Source organism: Rousettus aegyptiacus, unplaced genomic scaffold (genome assembly GCF_014176215.1).
Source record: "Rousettus aegyptiacus isolate mRouAeg1 unplaced genomic scaffold, mRouAeg1.p scaffold_m13_p_19, whole genome shotgun sequence".
NCBI classification, from domain to species: domain Eukaryota; kingdom Metazoa; phylum Chordata; class Mammalia; order Chiroptera; family Pteropodidae; genus Rousettus; species Rousettus aegyptiacus.
The window spans coordinates 2577269-2587084 of record NW_023416294.1 but is presented as its reverse complement, the minus strand read 5'-3'; the positions used below and the strand labels follow the sequence as shown (position 1 = coordinate 2587084).

General features: G+C 56.6%; 1 long non-coding RNA gene across 2 annotated transcripts; it reads left to right on the top strand.

Moving 5' to 3' along the window:
• The first annotated feature begins 1519 nt into the window (after positions 1 to 1519).
• LOC118613539 lies at positions 1520 to 8191 on the top strand. Of its 2 annotated transcripts, XR_004955516.1 has the most exons (4): positions 1520 to 2409; positions 2633 to 2736; positions 2847 to 3141; positions 6605 to 8191. It is a non-coding gene; the product is annotated as an uncharacterized LOC118613539 (long non-coding RNA). The 2 variants fall into 2 exon arrangements; XR_004955515.1 differs by having other exon boundaries at positions 2633 to 3141.
• The last annotated feature ends 1625 nt before the right edge of the window (positions 8192 to 9816 follow it).

Sequence of the window (9816 nt, the reverse complement as noted above, 5' to 3'; positions counted from 1 at the left end):
GAATGCCATTTAAAGGCCTTAAATATCTCCCGAGGGAGAAAAAAAAAAAAGAGTAAAAAATAGCCCACGAAGCTCACACAATGTGAGCAAGCCCAGCTGAGGCGGTTCGCAGTGTTTTCTTTCTGGTTCTTGTTTGGGGAGGGGTTTTCTGCTCGGTCGCTCTGTAGTTCTTGCTTCGGGGCTGCAGGAAGGGGACGGGGCACGCACGGAACCTGGTTAACAGGCCCTACTTAGAAAAGTCACTTCTGGAGTCCAGCGGGGGGCGGGGGTGGTGAGCGCTGCTGGATTCCAACAGCGCGGGGTTAGGGGGCGAGCAAGCCTTGGGGGGCCCCAGGCGATGAGCCTGTAGGCAGCCAGGCAGCCGGAACCCCGACACCCGGCCTCCACCTCCGCCCCACCCCCTCCGGATCCGTGGACAAGTGGTTGTTTAAAAAAAAAAATGTGTTTTCAAGCAGTACTTCCTGTTATGTTCGAGGAAGGCCTGGGCCGTTTTATTATTAAGCAATTTTCTTTCTAAGTTTACCAAAAAAAAAAAAAAAAAAAAAAAAGGGCACATTTCCACCAGGCTAAGATCTGCCTTCGCGCAAGCATCCATGTTTTAAATCTCATATTTTCTTAAGCCCTTAATTAAGCCTTTCCAAGAGCTTGCCTATGTTTAATTTGCATTCCGAAACAGAAAACCTAATGTGTTTTAACATTGTCTGCTTCGGCTGAAAAGGAAACTGTAAATTTATACAGTCTGGTTTAAAAAAAAAAAAAATTGGCAAATGCATTTTAATGAGTCTCTGGAATGGGGCTGGGCGGAGCCCCAAGCCTCCCAGCCCCCGCCCCGGCTCCCCGCCCCCTCCCCTGCTTCCCAGCCCCCTCCGCCCAGCCCCCTCCCCGCTCCCTCCGCCCTTCCCCCTCCCTTCCCCGTCCTCCGCTTCCCACCCCTCCCCCACCCTTCCCCGTCCCCTCCCCCTTCTCCTCCTGCAGCTCCCCTCCCCCTTCTCCAGCTCCCCTCCCCCCGCCCAACCCCCTTCTCCGCTCCCAGCTCCCCTCCCCCTCCCCCCGCTCTGCTTTCCGCCCCGCGCCCCTCCCCCTCCTCCTTCCCCTCCCCCTCCCCTCCTCCTTCCCCTCCCCCTCCTCTCCTTCCCGCCGCAGCTGCTTCCCGCTCCCCTCCCCCCGCCCCCCTCCCCCCTGGGCCCGGCTCCCCTGGCCCCTCTCGGCGGGGATGGGGGTGGGGGGGTGAGGCCTGGGCAGGTCACGTGGCCCTTCGGCCTCCAGGGCCAGCTAGAGAGAGGCGGCGGCCAAACCTGTTCTTTGTTAAGAGGTCACCGCCAGCGCCCAGCGCCTCGGGGAAGGAGCTACCGACGACCTCCGAAGAGCGGCGCACTGCGCGCGCGCCCTCGCCCGGGCCTGCGCGCCCGCGCTCGCCACGTGCTGCGCCCCGAAACGCTGCCCGCGCTCGCCGTTTCCTCCCGGGGGTGCGGGGCGGGGGGAGTCCTCGGGCCCTTGGGGGGGCCTGGGGACAGATGGATGTGGGGGTGTAAAGGGGATACCCCTGGATGCGGGGGGGGGGGCACTGGGAGGTACGAGGGAGGGCTAGGGAAGGGAAACCCAGGCCCGCGCTTTTAGGGCTCTGGGTCCTCTCGGCGGACACCAGAGGGTGTCTCTGAATGTCGCGCGCCCCCGGGACAGTCAACCACGCGGGAGGCCGGGCGCTCCACCGGCTTGAGCCGCCGAGTGCCGGGTGCCCAGCACATGAAACGTCCGAAGCGTGCGCTGTCGCGTAATCACAGCGAGAGGGTTCGAAAGTTATCAAGAAATGCCGGGGCCAGCCGATGACATCTTCGTCACTGTACTGTGGCTTTACCGCTCAGGCACGAAAGAATGTTTGCTCTTCCTGATGAGATGAGGAAGCATCGCCAATGCTCGGCCCGAGGAAACACGAGTTCCCAGACCGGTGTTAACGTTCGCGTGCGTGACGTGCCCGCCTTTTTTCTCTGTGCAGAAAATGTTTTCATCCAAAAATGAGAGGTCGCTAGTGAAACCGGGCGCACGCTGTATAAACAGCATTCCGCTTTTGTTACCTAGTCTTAAAAATATTTTTCTGGGTCACTAAATCGTCTTCAAAGGCATATTTTTAATGATGGCTTAAAATTCCACCAGATGGAATGTTGCGTGCCAGAGTTTATTAACCGTTTCCTCCTGCATGCGGGACACTCCTCTGAGAACCAGAGCCTCAGTTACCCCTGCTGGCGGAGTTACATAAGTAACTTTTTTCAACTCAGCGCAAGGAATGAATAGTCGGTCTGAACACGGATAGCTGTGTTGATTTTTCTTGCTTGTTTGGACCTTCCATTTGAAACTTTCCAGTATTACGTGTAGGAAAAAAAATATTGAGCAACTTGTCCTGCGAGGCCTCAGGTGAGAGGAGGGGGTGGCCAGCGGCCGGAGAGCATGGCACACGCCCGAAGGGTCCAGTCTCGCCAGGGGCCTGGGACAGAAACTCCTCCTGAGAGTTCCGCCTGCCACGGGCTTCCGGCAAAGTACAAGTGGTTACGCCGAGGAGCGGGAATTTTCTTCTCTGTTGTATTCTCTGCTAAATATTTAGTGCTTGGTATTTATGTGTATATGCGTATTTTGGCAGGACGCTGGGTGTCGCAGATTCTGTATCATTCCAGTGGCTTTCAGCTAAAGGCACAAAGCTCTACGTGGTGGGACAAGATGGAGGCCTCTCGGTCTAGTAGGACGGTAATGGCACCTGTTCACGTTGACCTTCACAGGGTTGGGGGGCATCGCCGGCGAGCAGCCTGAGCGCCTCCCGCGTTTCGTGCCCATCACAAGCAAATCCTCTCCCCCAGGTAGTCCTCCTCGCGCTTCAATGTCGATTTAAACGTGAGCCACAAGAAGACGATGGCTGTCCTTTTACCAAGTGTCACACTCACCTTCCGTCTGCGTAGCACCTGAGAACCGAGGCCAGAGCCGTTCTGCGCCCTCAGGCCCCCGCAGAGTGGGTGGGCTGTTTTCATCAACGACTTCGGTGTGAAAATGGGATCTAAAAACCTACGTCCACGTGGACTCACACAAATGTTCACGGCCGCATTGTTTGTAAGAGGCAAGAAGTGAGAATAACCCGAACGTCTACCCTACCGACAGGTAAAGAGATACACAGAATGTGTTCCGCCATACAATGGAATGTTATTCACCATAAAAAGGAATGAAATTACTGATAAGTGCTACAATGTGGCGGAACCTCAGAAAAGTTAGGCTGAGACGCAGAAGGCTACGTAGTATAGGACTCCGTTTATATGACTCGGGTAGAGAAGATCAAGTGAGGTATAAGCCCAGAAGTAGCTGCCTGGTAGTTGTGGGGGGCGGATGAGGAATGGGTACCACATTTTGGGGGGGAGAAGGAGGTGATGGAAATGTCCTAAAATTAGACTGTAGTTGTGACTGCACAATTCTGTACTAAGAAAACACCCAATCGTGCGCTTACGCTAGATGAATTTTGTGGTATGTGAATTACCTCAATATAACTTTTTTTAACGCAATAGTAGAATGATTTTTGCGGGCGTCATTTCCAGGTGAATCGGGTCCCCGAACGCGGGCCAGTGAAAGACCAAACGCCTTGAAAACAGGCCACCGTAAGACCAGCCCGTGCCAGGGCCCCCCTGTCGGACGCGGGCGATCCGTTTGAGACGTTGCCCCGCACGGCTGCTCCGCCCGCTCGAAGCCCCCGCGGCTTCGTGCTGGGGTCGGTCCTTCCCTTCACTGTGCCCTGGACGCCCCCAGCCGCCATGCCTTTCCCACGCGGCCGGCGAAGTAATCCGCAAGCCGAGGTCGCCGGGGAGGTGTGCGCTGAACCCCCTGTCCTCGGGCGGCAAGTCACGCAGTCGGTCCTTGGCCCCACCGCACGCGGCATCGTGAGGCGTTGCGTTTTCTCCGGGAAACCCCCATCCTCTGTCAAGCACGTGCCCCACCGAAACCGAGGACCCACGCCCGTCGGATGTTCGCGGAGTCGTCCTGACCCTTGCCGTGTGGGACACACTGTCGTTTTCTTGTTTATCCATGTTCAGTTCATTTTTTTTCAATGCTGGTTGCCACCTACTCCACCGAATTCACAACCCGCTCGTGATTCGAGCGACCGTCTCTCCCTCCCCAGTTAGAAAACTCGCATCCCACAGGGGATACGAGGCGGAGTCTGCAGATACTTTGGGTGTCACAAACAGATAGGGCGGAGCTTCCCGCGTCTCGTGGGTGGTGACCAAGGATGCCGCTCAGGGCGACCCCACCACAGACGACGATCCTGCTGGAGGAAGGTTGCCTGTGTCCCTGGTCTCGGAGTTAACGCTTAAACAAGGCGGGAGAGCCCGGGGCCGGGTCAGAGCCACCTTGCTCCCGCCTCCTCCCCCCACCGTCCCAAGATCTTTGTCGTTTTTATTAGCCCGATGCGGGTGACGCAGTTGCCCTGCGGGGTCTGGCTCAGGCTCAGCTGCGTTACCTGAGGGCAGGTGTGGGGTCGGTGGATGTGCACAGGTGTTGGCTGCCTTCGCTCACGGAGGGGAGAGTTTGTCATATCCCCAGGACCCCCCACCCACTCACTGCCCCTAATTGGAACTGGCTTCTCCGCCCGTGGCCGGTTCCCAGGGGGCTGTCGTCCTTTCGTCCTTTCGTAGTTGAGACCGAGGTTCCCTCCTGCGCCTCTGGGTTGAAGCCGCCCTGGGATGAAGGGCGGCTCCTCGCCCGCACCTGCGTCTGTCTTGGCTTTCGCTCGGGTCCCCTCTCGCCCTGGCCCGGCCGTGACCGGGGCCTGGCTCGCTGCCACCCATCCCCGTCAATAAGCCTTGGCTCCAAGGGGTGTCCCCAGGGTGATGCACCCCCTGCCATTCGACACTGTCCCCTGCTGACCTCCTCCGGCCTCCTACGTCTTCGGGCCCAGTCCGGACGCCCCCTCTTCCGCAGCTGAGAATGCGGGAGCCGCACAGTCGGCGTCCAAGGCCGGCCCCACTCGGCCCACGCTGAAGTCACGCATCCCCTGGGGCTCCAGGTCGGCCACTCCCACGTCTGGGGACCCACACACGGACCCCTGGATTTCTGCGGACAAGGATGAGGCGATCATCAGTTAGTTGCTCATATCATTCATTTTTTTTTAGGAAGAGAATGCACATTTTAAGCGTTAAAAATTTCTCAATCGTGAAATTTTTTTTACCACTTTGTTTGTATCTACACAGTGAGAACATGCATTGTATTTTTTTTTTTTAATGAGCTTCTTTTTTTGTTGTTGTTTCGCCATACATCTCTTGATGGATCTGTAAAACGGGCGAAAAGATCTAAGGAGTTGTCACTTTTTTGTGGCCAAAATGGATACATTCCACGAAAATCGGGTCTCTTACTCAAAATACAGTGGAATCACTTGCCGGCGAGTTTCACAGGGCCCGAGGAGGAGAGAAAGCCTGGTGGCAAAGGATCGTCACTTCTTGTCCAGCATTCCTCGAGGTCGTGACCTTAAACCTCGTGCACGGGCATCTGTGTCCCAGAACTCCAGGGGCGACATTCTGCGCAGGTCCCTTCGTGATACGCGCCCCGGATGGCTGGAACGCCCCCGCACTGCGAGGGCCCGTCTCACACGGCCCTGGTCGTCCCTCGGCCCTGGTCGTCCCTCGGCAATTGTCAACAACATCTGCTCCTAGGGAACCGGGGTAAACTCGTCTTTTCTGGCCGCCGGGCTTATATGTCCCTTGGCTGAAAAGTCACGTCTTCTCTACAGGCGTCTACACCCGCCATGCGCACGGAGTCCGGAGTCGTGCAGAGAAATTCGGAGCACGTGGGTGCCGGTCCCTGGCGCCGCGCTCACCTCTGGCCCACGCCGGGTTTAGGGCGCGCATCGGGGAGTCCGGGGAGACGGGGGAGTCTGTCTCACTCCGCCTTCCCCCCTCTCCCGAGCCAGGTTTTGAAAAATCCCGAAGCCCCACCGGTTCTCCTGGGGGAGGGGCTCCGGGAATCCCGGAGCGAAAACTCAAACTCAGATCGTAAACACCTCACGCTCAGGACGCTCATTCTGTCTTTTTCCTCCGAGGTGACTTGTTTCATTTTTCACTGTAAAGAAAGTCCTCCGCGTATAAAATGTTTTTTCGTTAAATGCTTGAGATGGAAATCCGCTCATTCGGTCCTATTTTTTTTTTTTTCCCCTAAACGCAAGTCTTTCTCTGTGGTTACAAGCATCCTTTTGTGGGGGAGGGGTGGGGTAACTCGCATCGCACCCTAGGGACGCACTGGGTTCCGTCTCCAGCGCCTGGAATACCACCTTCCTGGGACTTCTGCTTAAGAAGCCGTGCACAGAGCATGAATGACTCGGTTGGTCCAGCACATCAGGAAAAGGGGCTCCTCCTCGCTTTGACAGTGTGTGTGTGTGTGTTTGTTTGTTTGTTTTGTTTAGTGTTTTTTCCAGAGGAACCTGTCTGGCAAAACTTTGCCCACCTTCCCTAGAATTGCAATTTTGCCACAGGCAATGCATTGGGTTGAGTATCGAGACTAGGAATGCATTTTAAACTAAACGAAGAAAGAGTCAGGAGTCCTAAGTGCCAAAGGGGGAAAAAAAATTTTTATTTATTTTTTTCAGGGCGAAAAGTTGTGCAAGACGGTGATGATGACGGTTGGTGACCTGGCAAGTGTTTCAGAGAAACACACAGGAAGTGGAACCCACTGCGTGCCTAACGGGTCTAGTATCTCATTGTGCAACGTCCCACAGCCCTCCGGGGGCCTCAAGTCACATGTCACCTACACCCTCCAGGGCCCTGCCCCAGCTGCCTCTATAAACCACCCTCCCGGCAAAGACTTCCTTGCAGGTCTAATGGGACAAAGCTTTCTTTGAAAGGAGGACAAAAAAATGTGGGGGGAGGGGCCGCAAAACTTCGGCTCTTCCCCCGGAGTCTCAGGTGAGCTGGTGTTTCTTGCCCTCTTTCCCTGGCCCCCTGGCTCCTCATTCTCCATCGTCATTTCCAGTCAGCAAAGGGAGATCGTCCAGGGACTCAGACGCGACATGTGACAAGGTGCATGAGCAGAAGGGCCACCTAGTGCTTTCCGTGAAGACATCTTTGCTCGGCTCGAGGGTGCACTGCTCAAATGGAAAGAAAGAGTCCTCGGAGAGGCTCGGGAGGAGGAGACACATCGTCAACCAATTCAAGGTCAGGCCGCGGCCGCCCGGCCCCCGGGCTCTCCAGTAAACCCCTGAGTGAGCACTGGCCCCTGTCCCTTTGCATAGTGTCACTTCTGGAAGGATCTGGAGATGCGGGCCGGTGGCAGCCAAGGACAGAGGCCAAAAATAGCCGACTTCCAGGCCTGCAGAGAAATTGCAAGACCAGTGGAAATGAACCCAAGTCACGCCGATTAACCCGTCCGTACCAAACGGCGGGCTCCTCTTGGCTACAAAACCAGCTCGCTTGTTGGGAATGATACAAAAAGAAACGTCTGGCTACCCTAGGCTGATACTGTGTCTGGGCTTCCAGGCTGTGGCCACTTGTAGGGTCGGCTACTGTAAACAGTTATGGGGGTTGGGGCGCGGTCTGAGGTGTTCTGCAAATCCAGGAACACAGGTGACAGCTAGTTCTCTAGAAGTGACAAGAAAATCTAGTCCACTAGAAATGTCAACCAAATCAAGCTAAGCGGTTAATAATTATTCTTCTCTTGACCTGCTCAGAAGCACGAGATGTGTGCTGGAGAGAATCGGCAACCCCGGCAAGCAAAGCCGGGGTCCCAGGGGCTGGGGCATGATTGTTTAGAATCAAGTCAGTGCCTTCAAATAATGGCACTGGTCACATCGAGACGCATTGTATTTAGCTGAGTAACCACTTCTGTGGCAAAGCAGAGTGCCGGATGGGTGTCCAGGGAGGGGACCCAGGGAGGATACAATCGGGGCGCTTGGTGCACAGACCTGCAATCAGTGAGCTGCGGCATAGATGGCAAGGCAGATTCAAAGGGACAAACCGGGGCGCAGGGAGGGGGATGGAAGGATGAACCCCTCCCCCTCAAGTTTACAAATACCGAGGTAGACGACAAGACCTCGAGGCTCAAAATCCCTTTGCATCTGGGGTCGGTCAGGGAGCAGGAGTCGCTCAGAGCCTGGGGTCACAAGCCCAGAACAAACGGACGCCTTTCGAAAGTCATCCAGTCAGCGCCCGCTCAGTCTGCTGCCGCCGTACAGCGCTGTACCCCACTGTACCCCAGAGACTGCGCCAGAGACCACGGGATGCCACCTCCGTCAGTGCCAGATGGAGACCGGGAAGGAGAAGTGAGCGGGGACATTTCCGGGCTGAGCAGTGAGAGGCCGACGGACAGCGTGGCTTCCTAGCATTAGGACAAAAAAAAAAAGAGAGAGAGATGCCATCCACAGTATGAAGTGCTACCGTTTGGGGACCGGGCGAGGAACGTGTGTGCAAACCGGGGTGAGCCAGGCGTCTGCACCTGCCCCACCTGTGGCCGGTGAGGCCGGGGGTCTCTTACGGTGGGGGTGGCAGATGGCTCGTGCCTTGTAGGACATTGGGCAGTATCCCTGGCTAGATGCCCTAGTAGGCCATGACGGTACCATCACCCCCCAGGTGTGACACCCCAAAACGCCTCTGGTGGTTGCCACAGTGCGTCCCCCACAGTGGGCCTCCATCGGCCCCGTTGGAGAGCCGTGAAGGTAAGTTACGTAGCACAGCGGTCTGCCCGGTCAGGGTCACGGAGCAGTCTCACAAGAGTCCCCGAGCGGGGAAAAGCCATAACCTCATTTAGGGACCCAGGTCCCCTCTGTCGTGGGCTCTGCCGCCTAGCAGAATCGGCCGGCCTTCTGCAAGCGAACGGTGATGAGGAGAGCGTGGAGAGGCTGACGGGGGTCCGGGGAGCAGGGGCTGGGAGGGACACGGAGCGCTCCCCTCCCCCGCCGGCTGGCCAGCACTGTCCCGGGGCCGCCCACACCTGCAGGGCAGGCGGCAATGTTGCCCAGCTTCACGCCCAGGAGAACACAGGGACAGTAGCAGGGTTTGGGGAGCAGGTCGTATTCGCTGTCACACGTAAACGCTTAGAAGCCGTCTCTGGGAGGAAGCCCAAGCGTAGACAGGGGTCGCCTCGGGGGGCAGGAACGAGGTGCCCACCCACGAGACCCGAGAGGGCAGGTGACTTTGCTTGCTTTTTTTTACTCTGGACATTTCGAACTTCATGCAATGAACCTGCAGGCTTCGTGAAAAAAAAAATGCATTTTGTTTCAAGGCATCGCTAGGAAAATAACAAAAGTCCGATGCGCGCAATTAAACGGCTGCGTACAAAGGAGACACGTGACGGCTTCTGTGGTCGCGGGAAGTGGACGTGCCGTGTTCGCAGGCGATGGAAAGTCGCTTGCGGCACGAAGACCAGGTTTTTGTCTTCGCCGGGGCTTAGAGGCGAGTGTCACACCGAATTCACGTGCCTAGACAGCCTCTCGCTAAACCCTGCCTCGTTGCGGCTCCTGCGGCTTCTGCGGGTGACAGTGCCCATCACCTGCTCAGCGGAATCAGGACCAGAAGGTGTCTCCGTGCAAACAGCCCCAAATGGTTTTCGCGTGACTCATGGATAAAGCAGTGTCGCGAGCGGGAGCTCCTTTCTGGTGTGAAAGGTTCTTGCCGTAGCAGTCATGCTCGTGAGGACCGCATGACGGAGGTGACTTAGCGGGCATGAGCAGAGAGGCAGCCTAGAGAGCTTCTTACAAAGGAGTGAGAACCTCCCACTAGAACTTTCTCTCTGTCTGTCTGTCTGTCTGTCTGTCTCTCTCTCTCCCCTCCCTTTTCCTTTGCAGAATGCAGATCCTGGGGACAGCCG